Consider the following 18248-nt stretch of genomic DNA (forward strand, 5'->3'; position numbering starts at 1 on the left):
CAACTTTTTTGAATCCGAAATACTTCATGAAAATTTTCAACTTTTTTGAAGCCAAAATACTTCATGAAAATGTTCGACTTTTTTAAAGCCGAAATACTTCATGAAAATGTTCGACTTTTTTAAAGCCGAAATCCTGTCGTGAAAATTTTCAACTTTTTTGAAGCCAAAATCTTTTCATGAAAATTTTCAACTTTTTTGAAGCCGAAATCTTTTCATGAAAATTTTCAACTTTTTTGAAGCTGAAATACTTCATGAAAATGTTCGACTTTTTTAACTCCGAAATCCTGTCTTGAAAATTTTCAACTTTTTTGAAGCCCAAATACTTCATGAAAATGTTCGACTTTTTTAAAGCCGAAATCCTGTCGTGAAAATTTGTAACCTTTTTGAAGCCGAAATACTTCATGAAAATGTTAGACTTTTTTGAAGCCGAAATCCTGTCGTGAAAATTTTCATCTTTTTTGAAGCCTAAATACTTCATGAAAATGTTCGACTTTTTTAAAGCCGAAATCCTGTCGTGACAATTTTCAACTTTTTTGAAGCCGAAATCTTTTCATGAAAATTTTCAACTTTTTTGAAGCCGAAATCTTTTCATGAAAATTTTCAACTTTTTTGAAGCCGAAATCCTGTCGTGAAAATTTTCAACTTTTTTGAATCCGAAATACTTCATGAAAATTTTTAACTTTTTTGAAGCCGAAATACTTCATGAAAATGTTCGACTTTTTTAAAGCCGAAATCCTGTCGTGAAAATTTTTTAACTTTTTTGAAGCCCAAATACTTCATGAAAATGTTCGACTTTTTTAAAGCCAAAATCCTGTCGTGAAAATTTTCAACTTTTTTGAATCTGAAATACTTCATGAAAATTTTCAACTTTTTTGAAGCCAAAATACTTCATGAAAATGTTCGACTTTTTTAAAGCCGAAATACTTCATGAAAATGTTCGACTTTTTTAAAGCCGAAATCCTGTCGTGAAAATTTTCAACTTTTTTGAAGCCAAAATCTTTTCATGAAAATTTTCAACTTTTTTGAAGCCAAAATCTTTTCATGAAAATTTTCAACTTTTTTGAAGCCGAAATCTTTTCATGAAAATGTTCGACTTTTTTAAAGCCGAAATCCTGTCGTGAAAATTTTCAACTTTTTTGAATCCGAAATACTTCATGAAAATTTTCAACTTTTTTGAAGCCAAAATACTTCATGAAAATGTTCGACTTTTTTAAAGCCGAAATACTTCATGAAAATGTTCGACTTTTTTAAAGCCGAAATCCTGTCGTGAAAATTTTCAACTTTTTTGAAGCCAAAATCTTTTCATGAAAATTTTCAACTTTTTTGAAGCCGAAATCTTTTCATGAAAATTTTCAACTTTTTTGAAGCTGAAATACTTCATGAAAATGTTCGACTTTTTTAACTCCGAAATCCTGTCTTGAAAATTTTCAAATTTTTTGAAGCCCAAATACTTCATGAAAATGTTCGACTTTTTTAAAGCCGAAATCCTGTCGTGAAAATTTGTAACCTTTTTGAAGTCGAAATACTTCATGAAAATGTTAGACTTTTTTGAAGCCGAAATCCTGTCGTGAAAATTTTCATCTTTTTTGAAGCCTAAATACTTCATGAAAATGTTCGACTTTTTTAAAGCCGAAATCCTGTCGTGACAATTTTCAACTTTTTTGAAGCCGAAATCTTTTCATGAAAATTTTCAACTTTTTTGAAGCCGAAATCTTTTCATGAAAATTTTCAACTTTTTTGAAACTGAAATACTTCATGAAAATGTTTGACTTTTTTAAAGCCGAAATCCTGTCGTGAAAATTTTCAACTTTTTTGAAGCCAAAATCTTTTCATGAAAATTTTCAACTTTTTTGAAGCCGAAATCTTTTCATGAAAATTTTCAACTTTTTTGAAGCCGAAATCCTGTCGTGAAAATTTTCAACTTTTTTGAATCCGAAATACTTCATGAAAATTTTTAACTTTTTTGAAGCCGAAATACTTCATGAAAATGTTCGACTTTTTTAAAGCCGAAATCCTGTCGTGAAAATTTTCAACTTTTTTGAAGCCGAAATACTTCATGAAAATGTTCGACTTTTTTAAAGCCGAAATCCTGTCGTGAAAATTTTCAACCTTTTTGAAGCCGAAATACTTCATGAAAATTTTCAACTTTTTTGAAGCTGAAATACTTCATGAAAATGTTCCACTTTTTTAAAGCCGAAATCCTGTCGTGACAATTTTCAACTTTTTTGAAGCCGAAATCTTTTCATGAAAATTTTCAACTTTTTTGAAGCCGAAATCTTTTCATGAAAATTTTCAACTTTTTTGAAACTGAAATACTTCATGAAAATGTTTGACTTTTTTAAAGCCGAAATCCTGTCGTGAAAATTTTCAACTTTTTTGAAGCCAAAATCTTTTCATGAAAATTTTCAACTTTTTTGAAGCCAAAATCTTTTCATGAAAATTTTCAACTTTTTTGAAGCCGAAATCTTTTCATGAAAATTTTCAACTTTTTTGAAGCCGAAATCCTGTCGTGAAAATTTTCAACTTTTTTGAATCCGAAATCTTTTCATGAAAATGTTCGACTTTTTTAAAGCCGAAGGTTACAAATTTTCCTGTCGTGAAAATTTGTAACCTTTTTGAAGTCGAAATACTTCATGAAAATGTTAGACTTTTTTGAAGCCGAAATCCTGTCGTGAAAATTTTCATCTTTTTTGAAGCCTAAATACTTCATGAAAATGTTCGACTTTTTTAAAGCCGAAATCCTGTCGTGACAATTTTCAACTTTTTTGAAGCCGAAATCTTTTCATGAAAATTTTCAACTTTTTTGAAGCCGAAATCTTTTCATGAAAATTTTCAACTTTTTTGAAACTGAAATACTTCATGAAAATGTTTGACTTTTTTAAAGCCGAAATCCTGTCGTGAAAATTTTCAACTTTTTTGAAGCCAAAATCTTTTCATGAAAATTTTCAACTTTTTTGAAGCCAAAATCTTTTCATGAAAATTTTCAACTTTTTTGAAGCCGAAATCTTTTCATGAAAATTTTCAACTTTTTTGAAGCCGAAATCCTGTCGTGAAAATTTTCAACTTTTTTGAATCCGAAATACTTCATGAAAATTTTTAACTTTTTTGAAGCCGAAATACTTCATGAAAATGTTCGACTTTTTTAAAGCCGAAATCCTGTCGTGAAAATTTTCAACTTTTTTGAAGCCCAAATACTTCATGAAAATGTTCGACTTTTTTAAAGCCAAAATCCTGTCGTGAAAATTTTCAACTTTTTTGAATCTGAAATACTTCATGAAAATTTTCAACTTTTTTGAAGCCAAAATACTTCATGAAAATGTTCGACTTTTTTAAAGCCGAAATACTTCATGAAAATGTTCGACTTTTTTAAAGCCGAAATCCTGTCGTGAAAATTTTCAACTTTTTTGAAGCCAAAATCTTTTCATGAAAATTTTCAACTTTTTTGAAGCCAAAATCTTTTCATGAAAATTTTCAACTTTTTTGAAGCCGAAATCTTTTCATGAAAATGTTCGACTTTTTTAACGCCGAAATCCTGTCGTGAAAATTTTCAACTTTTTTGAAGCCGAAATACTTCATGAAAATGTTCGACTTTTTTAAAGCCGAAATCCTGTCGTGAAAATTTTCAACTTTTTTGAAGCCGAAATACTTCATGAAAATGTTCGACTTTTTTAAAGCCGAAATCCTGTCGTGAAAATTTTCAACTTTTTTGAAGCCGAAATACTTCATGAAAATGTTCGACTTTTTTAAAGCCGAAATCCTGTCGTGAAAATTTTCAACCTTTTTGAAGCCGAAATACTTCATGAAAATTTTCAACTTTTTTGAAGCTGAAATACTTCATGAAAATGTTCGACTTTTTTAAAGCCGAAATCCTGTCGTGACAATTTTCAACTTTTTTGAAGCCGAAATCTTTTCATGAAAATTTTCAACTTTTTTGAAGCCGAAATCTTGTCATGAAAATTTTCAACTTTTTTGAAACTGAAATACTTCATGAAAATGTTTGACTTTTTTAAAGCCGAAATCCTGTCGTGAAAATTTTCAACTTTTTTGAAGCCAAAATCTTTTCATGAAAATTTTCAACTTTTTTGAAGCCAAAATCTTTTCATGAAAATTTTCAACTTTTTTGAAGCCGAAATCTTTTCATGAAAATTTTCAACTTTTTTGAAGCCGAAATCCTGTCGTGAAAATTTTCAACTTTTTTGAATCCGAAATCTTTTCATGAAAATGTTCGACTTTTTTAAAGCCGAAGGTTACAAATTTTCCTGTCGTGAAAATTTGTAACCTTTTTGAAGTCGAAATACTTCATGAAAATGTTAGACTTTTTTGAAGCCGAAATCCTGTCGTGAAAATTTTCATCTTTTTTGAAGCCTAAATACTTCATGAAAATGTTCGACTTTTTTAAAGCCGAAATCCTGTCGTGACAATTTTCAACTTTTTTGAAGCCGAAATCTTTTCATGAAAATTTTCAACTTTTTTGAAGCCGAAATCTTTTCATGAAAATTTTCAACTTTTTTGAAACTGAAATACTTCATGAAAATGTTTGACTTTTTTAAAGCCGAAATCCTGTCGTGAAAATTTTCAACTTTTTTGAAGCCAAAATCTTTTCATGAAAATTTTCAACTTTTTTGAAGCCAAAATCTTTTCATGAAAATTTTCAACTTTTTTGAAGCCGAAATCTTTTCATGAAAATTTTCAACTTTTTTGAAGCCGAAATCCTGTCGTGAAAATTTTCAACTTTTTTGAATCCGAAATACTTCATGAAAATTTTTAACTTTTTTGAAGCCGAAATACTTCATGAAAATGTTCGACTTTTTTAAAGCCGAAATCCTGTCGTGAAAATTTTCAACTTTTTTGAAGCCCAAATACTTCATGAAAATGTTCGACTTTTTTAAAGCCAAAATCCTGTCGTGAAAATTTTCAACTTTTTTGAATCTGAAATACTTCATGAAAATTTTCAACTTTTTTGAAGCCAAAATACTTCATGAAAATGTTCGACTTTTTTAAAGCCGAAATACTTCATGAAAATGTTCGACTTTTTTAAAGCCGAAATCCTGTCGTGAAAATTTTCAACTTTTTTGAAGCCAAAATCTTTTCATGAAAATTTTCAACTTTTTTGAAGCCAAAATCTTTTCATGAAAATTTTCAACTTTTTTGAAGCCGAAATCTTTTCATGAAAATGTTCGACTTTTTTAACGCCGAAATCCTGTCGTGAAAATTTTCAACTTTTTTGAAGCCGAAATACTTCATGAAAATGTTCGACTTTTTTAAAGCCGAAATCCTGTCGTGAAAATTTTCAACTTTTTTGAAGCCGAAATACTTCATGAAAATGTTCGACTTTTTTAAAGCCGAAATCCTGTCGTGAAAATTTTCAACCTTTTTGAAGCCGAAATACTTCATGAAAATTTTCAACTTTTTTGAAGCTGAAATACTTCATGAAAATGTTCGACTTTTTTAAAGCCGACATCCTGTCGTGAAAATTTTCAACTTTTTTGAAGCCGAAATCTTTTCTTGAAAATTTTCAACTTTTTTGAAGTCGAAATCTTTTCATGAAAATTTTAAATTTTTTTGAAGCCGAAATCTTTTCATGAAAATTTTCAACTTTTTTGAATCCGAAATCTTTTTCTCAAAAATTTTCAACTTTTTAGAAGCTGAAATACTTCATGAAAATGTTCGACTTTTTTAAAGCCGAAATCCTGTCGTGAAAATTTTCAACTTTTTTGAATCCGAAATACTTCATGAAAATGTTCTACTTTTTAAAGCGGAAATCCTGTCGTGAAAATTTTCAACTTTTTTGAAGCCGAAATCCTGTCGTGAAAATTTTCAACTTTTTTGAATCCGAAATACTTCATGAAAATTTTTAACTTTTTTGAAGCCGAAATACTTCATGAAAATGTTCGACTTTTTTAAAGCCAAAATCCTGTCGTGAAAATTTTCAACTTTTTTGAATCTGAAATACTTCATGAAAATTTTCAACTTTTTTGAAGCCAAAATACTTCATGAAAATGTTCGACTTTTTTAAAGCCGAAATACTTCATGAAAATGTTCGACTTTTTTAAAGCCGAAATCCTGTCGTGAAAATTTTCAACTTTTTTGAAGCCAAAATCTTTTCATGAAAATTTTCAACTTTTTTGAAGCCAAAATCTTTTCATGAAAATTTTCAACTTTTTTGAAGCCGAAATCTTTTCATGAAAATGTTCGACTTTTTTAACGCCGAAATCCTGTCGTGAAAATTTTCAACTTTTTTGAATCCGAAATACTTCATGAAAATTTTCAACTTTTTTGAAGCCAAAATACTTCATGAAAATTTTCAACTTTTTCGAAGCCGAAATCTTTTCATGAAAATTTTCAACTTTTTTGAAGCCGAAATCTTTTCATGAAAATTTTCAACTTTTTTGAAGCCGAAATCCTGTCGTGAAAATTTTCAACTTTTTTGAATACGAAATACTTCATGAAAATTTTTAACTTTTTTGAAGCCCAAATACTTCATGAAAATGTTCGACTTTTTTAAAGCCAAAATCCTGTCGTGAAAATGTTCAACTTTTTTGAATCTGAAATACTTCATGAAAATTTTCAACTTTTTTGAAGCCAAAATACTTCATGAAAATGTTCGACTTTTTTAAAGCCGAAATACTTCATGAAAATGTTCGACTTTTTTAAAGCCGAAATCCTGTCGTGAAAATTTTCAACTTTTTTGAAGCCAAAATCTTTTCATGAAAATTTTCAACTTTTTTGAAGCCAAAATCTTTTCATGAAAATTTTCAACTTTTTTGAAGCCGAAATCTTTTCATGAAAATGTTCGACTTTTTTAACGCCGAAATCCTGTCGTGAAAATTTTCAACTTTTTTGAATCCGAAATACTTCATGAAAATTTTCAACTTTTTTGAAGCCAAAATACTTCATGAAAATTTTCAACTTTTTCGAAGCCGAAATCTTTTCATGAAAATTTTCAACTTTTTTGAAGCCGAAATCTTTTCATGAAAATTTTCAACTTTTTTGAAGCCGAAATCCTGTCGTGAAAATTTTCAACTTTTTTGAATCCGAAATACTTCATGAAAATGTTCGACTTTTTTAAAGCCGAAATCCTGTCGCGAAAATTTTCAACTTTTTTGAAGCCCAAATACTTCATGAAAATGTTCGACTTTTTTAAAGCCGAAATCCTGTCGTGAAAATTTTCAACTTTTTTGAATCCGAAATACTTCATGAAAATTTTCAACTTTTTTGAAGCCAAAATACTTCATGAAAATGTTCGACTTTTTTAAAGCCGAAATACTTCATGAAAATGTTCGACTTTTTTAAAGCCGAAATCCTGTCGTGAAAATTTTCAACTTTTTTGAAGCCAAAATCTTTTCATGAAAATTTTCAACTTTTTTGAAGCCGAAATCTTTTCATGAAAATTTTCAACTTTTTTGAAGCTGAAATACTTCATGAAAATGTTCGACTTTTTTAACTCCGAAATCCTGTCTTGAAAATTTTCAACTTTTTTGAAGCCCAAATACTTCATGAAAATGTTCGACTTTTTTAAAGCCGAAATCCTGTCGTGAAAATTTGTAACCTTTTTGAAGCCGAAATACTTCATGAAAATGTTAGACTTTTTTGAAGCCGAAATCCTGTCGTGAAAATTTTCATCTTTTTTGAAGCCTAAATACTTCATGAAAATGTTCGACTTTTTTAAAGCCGAAATCCTGTCGTGACAATTTTCAACTTTTTTGAAGCCGAAATCTTTTCATGAAAATTTTCAACTTTTTTGAAGCCGAAATCTTTTCATGAAAATTTTCAACTTTTTTGAAACTGAAATACTTCATGAAAATGTTTGACTTTTTTAAAACCGAAATCCTGTCGTGAAAATTTTCAACTTTTTTGAAGCCAAAATCTTTTCATTAAAATTTTCAACTTTTTTGAAGCCGAAATCTTTTCATGAAAATTTTCAACTTTTTTGAAGCCGAAATCCTGTCGTGAAAATTTTCAACTTTTTTGAATCCGAAATACTTCATGAAAATTTTTAACTTTTTTGAAGCCGAAATACTTCATGAAAATGTTCGACTTTTTTAAAGCCGAAATCCTGTCATGAAAATTTTCAACTTTTTTGAAGCCCAAATACTTCATGAAAATGTTCGACTTTTTTAAAGCCAAAATCCTGTCGTGAAAATTTTCAACTTTTTTGAATCTGAAATACTTCATGAAAATTTTCAACTTTTTTGAAGCCAAAATACTTCATGAAAATGTTCGACTTTTTTAAAGCCGAAATACTTCATGAAAATGTTCGACTTTTTTAAAGCCGAAATCCTGTCGTGAAAATTTTCAACTTTTTTGAAGCCAAAATCTTTTCATGAAAATTTTCAACTTTTTTGAAGCCAAAATCTTTTCATGAAAATTTTCAACTTTTTTGAAGCCGAAATCTTTTCATGAAAATGTTCGACTTTTTTAACGCCGAAATCCTGTCGTGAAAATTTTCAACTTTTTTGAAGCCGAAATACTTCATGAAAATGTTCGACTTTTTTAAAGCCGAAATCCTGTCGTGAAAATTTTCAACTTTTTTGAAGCCGAAATACTTCATGAAAATGTTCGACTTTTTTAAAGCCGAAATCCTGTCGTGAAAATTTTCAACCTTTTTGAAGCCGAAATACTTCATGAAAATTTTCAACTTTTTTGAAGCTGAAATACTTCATGAAAATGTTCGACTTTTTTAAAGCCGACATCCTGTCGTGAAAATTTTCAACTTTTTTGAAGCCGAAATCTTTTCTTGAAAATTTTCAACTTTTTTGAAGTCGAAATCTTTTCATGAAAATTTTAAATTTTTTTGAAGCCGAAATCTTTTCATGAAAATTTTCAACTTTTTTGAATCCGAAAATTTTTTCTCAAAAATTTTCAACTTTTTAGAAGCTGAAATACTTCATGAAAATGTTCGACTTTTTTAAAGCCGAAATCCTGTCGTGAAAATTTTCAACTTTTTTGAATCCGAAATACTTCATGAAAATGTTCTACTTTTTAAAGCGGAAATCCTGTCGTGAAAATTTTCAACTTTTTTGAAGCCAAAATACTTCATGAAAATGTTCGACTTTTTTAAAGCCGAAATCCTGTCGTGAAAATTTTCAAATTTTTTGAAGCCGAAATCTTTTCATGAAAATGTTCGACTTTTTTAAAGCCGAAATCCTGTCGTGAAAATTTTCAACTTTTTTGAATCCGAAATCCTGTCGTGAAAATTTTCAACTTTTTTGAAGCCGAAATACTTCATGAAAATGTTCGACTTTTTTAAAGCCGAAATCCTGTCGTGAAAATTTTCAACCTTTTTGAAGCCGAAATACTTCATGAAAATTTTTAACTTTTTTGAAGCTGAAATACTTCATGAAAATTTTGGACTTTTTTAAAGCCGAAATCCTGTCGTGAAAATTTTCAACTTTTTTGAAGCCGAAATCTTTTCATGAAAATTTTCAACTTTTTTGAAGCCGAAATTTTTTCATGAAAATTTTCAACTTTTTTGAAGCTGAAATACTTCATGAAAATGTTCGACTTTTTTAAAACCGAAATCCTGTCGTGAAAATTTTCAACTTTTTGGAAGCCGAAATCTTTTCATGAAAATTTTCAACTTTTTTGAAGCCGAAATCTTTTCATGAAAATTTTCAACTTTTTCGAATCCGAAATCTTTTCATGAAAATTTTCAACTTTTTTGAAGCCGAAATCTTTTCATGAAAATTTTCAACTTTTTTGAAGCCGAAATCCTGTCGTGAAAATTTTCAACTTTTTTGAATCCGAAATACTTCATGAAAATTTTTAACTTTTTTGAAACCGAAATACTTCATGAAAATGTTCGACTTTTTTAAAGCCGAAATCCTGTCGCGAAAATTTTCAACTTTTTTGAAGCCCAAATACTTCATGAAAATGTTCGACTTTTTTAAAGCCAAAATCCTGTCGTGAAAATTTTCAACTTTTTTGAATCCGAAATCTTTTCATGAAAATTTTCAACTTTTTTGAAGCTGAAATACTTCATGAAAATGTTCGACTTTTTTAACTCCGAAATCCTGTCTTGAAAATTTTCAACTTTTTTGAAGCCCAAATACTTCATGAAAATGTTCGACTTTTTTAAAGCCGAAATCCTGTCGTGAAAATTTGTAACCTTTTTGAAGCCGAAATACTTCATGAAAATGTTAGACTTTTTTGAAGCCGAAATCCTGTCGTGAAAATTTTCATCTTTTTTGAAGCCTAAATACTTCATGAAAATGTTCGACTTTTTTAAAGCCGAAATCCTGTCGTGACAATTTTCAACTTTTTTGAAGCCGAAATCTTTTCATGAAAATTTTCAACTTTTTTGAAGCCGAAATCTTTTCATGAAAATTTTCAACTTTTTTGAAACTGAAATACTTCATGAAAATGTTTGACTTTTTTAAAGCCGAAATCCTGTCGTGAAAATTTTCAACTTTTTTGAAGCCAAAATCTTTTCATGAAAATTTTCAACTTTTTTGAAGCCGAAATCTTTTCATGAAAATTTTCAACTTTTTTGAAGCCGAAATCCTGTCGTGAAAATTTTCAACTTTTTTGAATCCGAAATACTTCATGAAAATGTTCGACTTTTTTAAAGCCGAAATCCTGTCGTGAAATTTTCAACTTTTTTGAAGCCCAAATACTTCATGAAAATGTTCGACTTTTTTAAAGCCAAAATCCTGTCGTGAAAATTTTCAACTTTTTTTAATCCGAAATCTTTTCATGAAAATTTTCAACTTTTTTGAAGCTGAAATACTTCATGAAAATGTTCGACTTTTTTAACTCCGAAATCCTGTCTTGAAAATTTTCAAATTTTTTGAAGCCCAAATACTTCATGAAAATGTTCGACTTTTTTAAAGCCGAAATCCTGTCGTGAAAATTTGTAACCTTTTTGAAGCCGAAATACTTCATGAAAATGTTAGACTTTTTTGAAGCCGAAATCCTGTCGTGAAAATTTTCATCTTTTTTGAAGCCTAAATACTTCATGAAAATGTTCGACTTTTTTAAAGCCGAAATCCTGTCGTGACAATTTTCAACTTTTTTGAAGCCGAAATCTTTTCATGAAAATTTTCAACTTTTTTGAAGCCGAAATCTTTTCATGAAAATTTTCAACTTTTTTGAAACTGAAATACTTCATGAAAATGTTTGACTTTTTTAAAGCCGAAATCCTGTCGTGAAAATTTTCAACTTTTTTGAAGCCAAAATCTTTTCATGAAAATTTTCAACTTTTTTGAAGCCGAAATCTTTTCATGAAAATTTTCAACTTTTTTGAAGCCGAAATCCTGTCGTGAAAATTTTCAACTTTTTTGAATCCGAAATACTTCATGAAAATTTTTAACTTTTTTGAAGCCGAAATACTTCATGAAAATGTTCGACTTTTTTAAAGCCGAAATCCTGTCGTGAAAATTTTCAACTTTTTTGAAGCCCAAATACTTCATGAAAATGTTCGACTTTTTTAAAGCCAAAATCCTGTCGTGAAAATTTTCAACTTTTTTGAATCTGAAATACTTCATGAAAATTTTCAACTTTTTTGAAGCCAAAATACTTCATGAAAATGTTCGACTTTTTTAAAGCCGAAATACTTCATGAAAATGTTCGGCTTTTTTAAAGCCGAAATCCTGTCGTGAAAATTTTCAACTTTTTTGAAGCCAAAATCTTTTCATGAAAATTTTCAACTTTTTTGAAGCCAAAATCTTTTCATGAAAATTTTCAACTTTTTTGAAGCCGAAATCTTTTCATGAAAATGTTCGACTTTTTTAACGCCGAAATCCTGTCGTGAAAATTTTCAACTTTTTTGAAGCCGAAATACTTCATGAAAATGTTCGACTTTTTTAAAGCCGAAATCCTGTCGTGAAAATTTTCAACTTTTTTGAAGCCGAAATACTTCATGAAAATGTTCGACTTTTTTAAAGCCGAAATCCTGTCGTGAAAATTTTCAACCTTTTTGAAGCCGAAATACTTCATGAAAATTTTCAACTTTTTTGAAGCTGAAATACTTCATGAAAATGTTCGACTTTTTTAAAGCCGACATCCTGTCGTGAAAATTTTCAACTTTTTTGAAGCCGAAATCTTTTCTTGAAAATTTTCAACTTTTTTGAAGTCGAAATCTTTTCATGAAAATTTTAAATTTTTTTGAAGCCGAAATCTTTTCATGAAAATTTTCAACTTTTTTGAATCCGAAATCTTTTTCTCAAAAATTTTCAACTTTTTAGAAGCTGAAATACTTCATGAAAATGTTCGACTTTTTTAAAGCCGAAATCCTGTCGTGAAAATTTTCAACTTTTTTGAATCCGAAATACTTCATGAAAATGTTCTACTTTTTAAAGCGGAAATCCTGTCGTGAAAATTTTCAACTTTTTTGAAGCCAAAATACTTCATGAAAATGTTCGACTTTTTTAAAGCCGAAATCCTGTCGTGAAAATTTTCAAATTTTTGAAGCCGAAATCTTTTCATGAAAATGTTCGACTTTTTTAAAGCCGAAATCCTGTCGTGAAAATTTTCAACTTTTTTGAATCCGAAATCCTGTCGTGAAAATTTTCAACTTTTTTGAAGCCGAAATACTTCATGAAAATGTTCGACTTTTTTAAAGCCGAAATCCTGTCGTGAAAATTTTCAACCTTTTTGAAGCAGAAAAACTTCATGAAAATGTTCGACTTTTTTAAAGCCAAAATCCTGTCGTGAAAATTTTCAACTTTTTTGAAGCCAAAATCTTTTCATGAAAATTTTCAACTTTTTTGAAGCCAAAATCTTTTCATGAAAATTTTCAACTTTTTTGAAGCCGAAATCTTTTCATGAAAATGTTCGACTTTTTTAACGCCGAAATCCTGTCGTGAAAATTTTCAACTTTTTTGAAGCCGAAATACTTCATGAAAATGTTCGACTTTTTTAAAGCCGAAATCCTGTCGTGAAAATTTTCAACTTTTTTGAAGCCGAAATACTTCATGAAAATGTTCGACTTTTTTAAAGCCGAAATCCTGTCGTGAAAATTTTCAACCTTTTTGAAGCCGAAATACTTCATGAAAATTTTCAACTTTTTTGAAGCTGAAATACTTCATGAAAATGTTCGACTTTTTTAAAGCCGACATCCTGTCGTGAAAATTTTCAACTTTTTTGAAGCCGAAATCTTTTCTTGAAAATTTTCAACTTTTTTGAAGTCGAAATCTTTTCATGAAAATTTTAAATTTTTTTGAAGCCGAAATCTTTTCATGAAAATTTTCAACTTTTTTGAATCCGAAATCTTTTTCTCAAAAATTTTCAACTTTTTAGAAGCTGAAATACTTCATGAAAATGTTCGACTTTTTTAAAGCCGAAATCCTGTCGTGAAAATTTTCAACTTTTTTGAATCCGAAATACTTCATGAAAATGTTCTACTTTTTAAAGCGGAAATCCTGTCGTGAAAATTTTCAACTTTTTTGAAGCCAAAATACTTCATGAAAATGTTCGACTTTTTTAAAGCCGAAATCCTGTCGTGAAAATTTTCAAATTTTTGAAGCCGAAATCTTTTCATGAAAATGTTCGACTTTTTTAAAGCCGAAATCCTGTCGTGAAAATTTTCAACTTTTTTGAATCCGAAATCCTGTCGTGAAAATTTTCAACTTTTTTGAAGCCGAAATACTTCATGAAAATGTTCGACTTTTTTAAAGCCGAAATCCTGTCGTGAAAATTTTCAACCTTTTTGAAGCAGAAAAACTTCATGAAAATGTTCGACTTTTTTAAAGCCAAAATCCTGTCGTGAAAATTTTCAACTTTTTTGAATCTGAAATACTTCATGAAAATTTTCAACTTTTTTGAAGCCAAAATACTTCATGAAAATGTTCGACTTTTTTAAAGCCGAAATACTTCATGAAAATGTTCGACTTTTTTAAAGCCGAAATCCTGTCGTGAAAATTTTCAACTTTTTTGAAGCTGAAATACTTCATGAAAATGTTCGACTTTTTTAACTCCGAAATCCTGTCTTGAAAATTTTCAAATTTTTTGAAGCCCAAATACTTCATGAAAATGTTCGACTTTTTTAAAGCCGAAATCCTGTCGTGAAAATTTGTAACCTTTTTGAAGCCGAAATACTTCATGAAAATGTTAGACTTTTTTGAAGCCGAAATCCTGTCGTGAAAATTTTCATCTTTTTTGAAGCCTAAATACTTCATGAAAATGTTCGACTTTTTTAAAGCCGAAATCCTGTCGTGACAATTTTCAACTTTTTTGAAGCCGAAATCTTTTCATGAAAATTTTCAACTTTTTTGAAGCCGAAATCTTTTCATGAAAATTTTCAACTTTTTTGAAACTGAAATACTTCATGAAAATGTTTGACTTTTTTAAAGCCGAAATCCTGTCGTGAAAATTTTCAACTTTTTTGAAGCCAAAATCTTTTCATGAAAATTTTCAACTTTTTTGAAGCCGAAATCTTTTCATGAAAATTTTCAACTTTTTTGAAGCCGAAATCCTGTCGTGAAAATTTTCAACTTTTTTGAATCCGAAATACTTCATGAAAATTTTTAACTTTTTTGAAGCCGAAATACTTCATGAAAATGTTCGACTTTTTTAAAGCCGAAATCCTGTCGTGAAAATTTTCAACTTTTTTGAAGCCCAAATACTTCATGAAAATGTTCGACTTTTTTAAAGCCAAAATCCTGTCGTGAAAATTTTCAACTTTTTTGAATCTGAAATACTTCATGAAAATTTTCAACTTTTTTGAAGCCAAAATACTTCATGAAAATGTTCGACTTTTTTAAAGCCGAAATACTTCATGAAAATGTTCGGCTTTTTTAAAGCCGAAATCCTGTCGTGAAAATTTTCAACTTTTTTGAAGCCAAAATCTTTTCATGAAAATTTTCAACTTTTTTGAAGCCAAAATCTTTTCATGAAAATTTTCAACTTTTTTGAAGCCGAAATCTTTTCATGAAAATGTTCGACTTTTTTAACGCCGAAATCCTGTCGTGAAAATTTTCAACTTTTTTGAAGCCGAAATACTTCATGAAAATGTTCGACTTTTTTAAAGCCGAAATCCTGTCGTGAAAATTTTCAACTTTTTTGAAGCCGAAATACTTCATGAAAATGTTCGACTTTTTTAAAGCCGAAATCCTGTCGTGAAAATTTTCAACCTTTTTGAAGCCGAAATACTTCATGAAAATTTTCAACTTTTTTGAAGCTGAAATACTTCATGAAAATGTTCGACTTTTTTAAAGCCGACATCCTGTCGTGAAAATTTTCAACTTTTTTGAAGCCGAAATCTTTTCTTGAAAATTTTCAACTTTTTTGAAGTCGAAATCTTTTCATGAAAATTTTAAATTTTTTTGAAGCCGAAATCTTTTCATGAAAATTTTCAACTTTTTTGAATCCGAAATCTTTTTCTCAAAAATTTTCAACTTTTTAGAAGCTGAAATACTTCATGAAAATGTTCGACTTTTTTAAAGCCGAAATCCTGTCGTGAAAATTTTCAACTTTTTTGAATCCGAAATACTTCATGAAAATGTTCTACTTTTTAAAGAGGAAATCCTGTCGTGAAAATTTTCAACTTTTTTGAAGCCAAAATACTTCATGAAAATGTTCGACTTTTTTAAAGCCGAAATCCTGTCGTGAAAATTTTCAAATTTTTTGAAGCCGAAATCTTTTCATGAAAATGTTCGACTTTTTTAAAGCCGAAATCCTGTCGTGAAAATTTTCAACTTTTTTGAATCCGAAATCCTGTCGTGAAAATTTTCAACTTTTTTGAAGCCGAAATACTTCATGAAAATGTTCGACTTTTTTAAAGCCGAAATCCTGTCGTGAAAATTTTCAACCTTTTTGAAGCAGAAAAACTTCATGAAAATTTTTAACTTTTTTGAAGCTGAAATACTTCATGAAAATTTTGGACTTTTTTAAAGCCGAAATCCTGTCGTGAAAATTTTCAACTTTTTTGAAGCCGAAATCTTTTCATGAAAATTTTCAACTTTTTTGAAGCTGAAATACTTCATGAAAATGTTCGACTTTTTTAAAACCGAAATCCTGTCGTGAAAATTTTCAACTTTTTGGAAGCCGAAATCTTTTCATGAAAATTTTCAACTTTTTTGAAGCCGAAATCTTTTCATGAAAATTTTCAACTTTTTCGAAGCCGAAATCTTTTCATGAAAATTTTCAACTTTTTTGAAGCCGAAATCTTTTCATGAAAATTTTCAACTTTTTTGAAGCCGAAATCCTGTCGTGAAAATTTTCAACTTTTTTGAATCCGAAATACTTCATGAAAATTTTTAACTTTTTTGAAACCGAAATACTTCATGAAAATGTTCGACTTTTTTAAAGCCGAAATCCTGTCGCGAAAATTTTCAACTTTTTTGAAGCCCAAATACTTCATGAAAATGTTCGACTTTTTTAAAGCCAAAATCCTGTCGTGAAAATTTTCAACTTTTTTGAATCCGAAATACTTCATGAAAATTTTCAACTTTTTTGAAGCCAAAATACTTCATGAAAATGTTCGACTTTTTTAAAGCCGAAATACTTCATGAAAATGTTCGACTTTTTTAAAGCCGAAATCCTGTCGTGAAAATTTTCAACTTTTTTGAAGCCAAAATCTTTTCATGAAAATTTTCAACTTTTTTGAAGCCGAAATCTTTTCATGAAAATTTTCAACTTTTTTGAAGCTGAAATACTTCATGAAAATGTTCGAATTTTTTAACGCCGAAATCCTGTCGTGAAAATTTTCAACTTTTTTGAAGCCGAAATAGTTCATGAAAATGTTCGACTTTTTTAAAGCCGAAATCCTGTCGTGAAAATTTTCAAATTTTTTGAAGCCGAAATCTTTTCATGAAAATGTTCGACTTTTTTAAAGCCGAAATCCTGTCGTGAAAATTTTCAACTTTTTTGAATCCGAAATCCTGTCGTGAAAATTTTCAACTTTTTTGAAGCCGAAATACTTCATGAAAATGTTCGACTTTTTTAAAGCCGAAATCCTGTCGTGAAAATTTTCAACCTTTTTGAAGCCGAAATACTTCATGAAAATTTTTAACTTTTTTGAAGCTGAAATACTTCATGAAAATTTTGGACTTTTTTAAAGCCGAAATCCTGTCGTGAAAATTTTCAACTTTTTTGAAGCCGAAATCTATTCATGAAAATTTTCAACTTTTTTGAAGCCGAAATTTTTTCATGAAAATTTTCAACTTTTTTGAAGCTGAAATACTTCATGAAAATGTTCGACTTTTTTAAAACCGAAATCCTGTCGTGAAAATTTTCAACTTTTTGGAAGCCGAAATCTTTTCATGAAAATTTTCAACTTTTTTGAAGCCGAAATCTTTTCATGAAAATTTTCAACTTTTTCGAAGCCGAAATCTTTTCATGAAAATTTTCAACTTTTTTGAAGCCGAAATCTTTTCATGAAAATTTTCAACTTTTTTGAAGCCGAAATCCTGTCGTGAAAATTTTCAACTTTTTTGAATCCGAAATACTTCATGAAAATTTTTAACTTTTTTGAAACCGAAATACTTCATGAAAATGTTCGACTTTTTTAAAGCCGAAATCCTGTCGCGAAAATTTTCAACTTTTTTGAAGCCCAAATACTTCATGAAAATGTTCGACTTTTTTAAAGCCAAAATCCTGTCGTGAAAATTTTCAACTTTTTTGAGTCCGAAATACTTCATGAAAATTTTCAACTTTTTTGAAGCCAAAATACTTCATGAAAATGTTCGACTTTTTAAAAGCCGAAATACTTCATGAAAATGTTCCACTTTTTTAAAGCCGAAATCCTGTCGTGAAAATTTTCAAATTTTTGAAGCCAAAATCTTTTCATGAAAATTTTCAACTTTTTTGAAGCCGAAATCTTTTCATGAAAATTTTCAACTTTTTCGAAGCCGAAATCTTTTCATGAAAATTTTCAACTTTTTTGAAGCCGAAATCTTTTCATGAAAATTTTCAACTTTTTTGAAGCCGAAATCCTGTCGTGAAAATTTTCAACTTTTTTGAATCCGAAATACTTCATGAAAATTTTTAACTTTTTTGAAACCGAAATACTTCATGAAAATGTTCGACTTTTTTAAAGCCGAAATCCTGTCGCGAAAATTTTCAACTTTTTTGAAGCCCAAATACTTCATGAAAATGTTCGACTTTTTTAAAGCCAAAATCCTGTCGTGAAAATTTTCAACTTTTTTGAGTCCGAAATACTTCATGAAAATTTTCAACTTTTTTGAAGCCAAAATACTTCATGAAAATGTTCGACTTTTTAAAAGCCGAAATACTTCATGAAAATGTTCGACTTTTTTAAAGCCGAAATCCTGTCGTGAAAATTTTCAAATTTTTGAAGCCAAAATCTT

This window comes from Labrus mixtus, chromosome 17 (genome assembly GCF_963584025.1).
Source record: "Labrus mixtus chromosome 17, fLabMix1.1, whole genome shotgun sequence".
Classification (NCBI taxonomy): domain Eukaryota; kingdom Metazoa; phylum Chordata; class Actinopteri; order Labriformes; family Labridae; genus Labrus; species Labrus mixtus.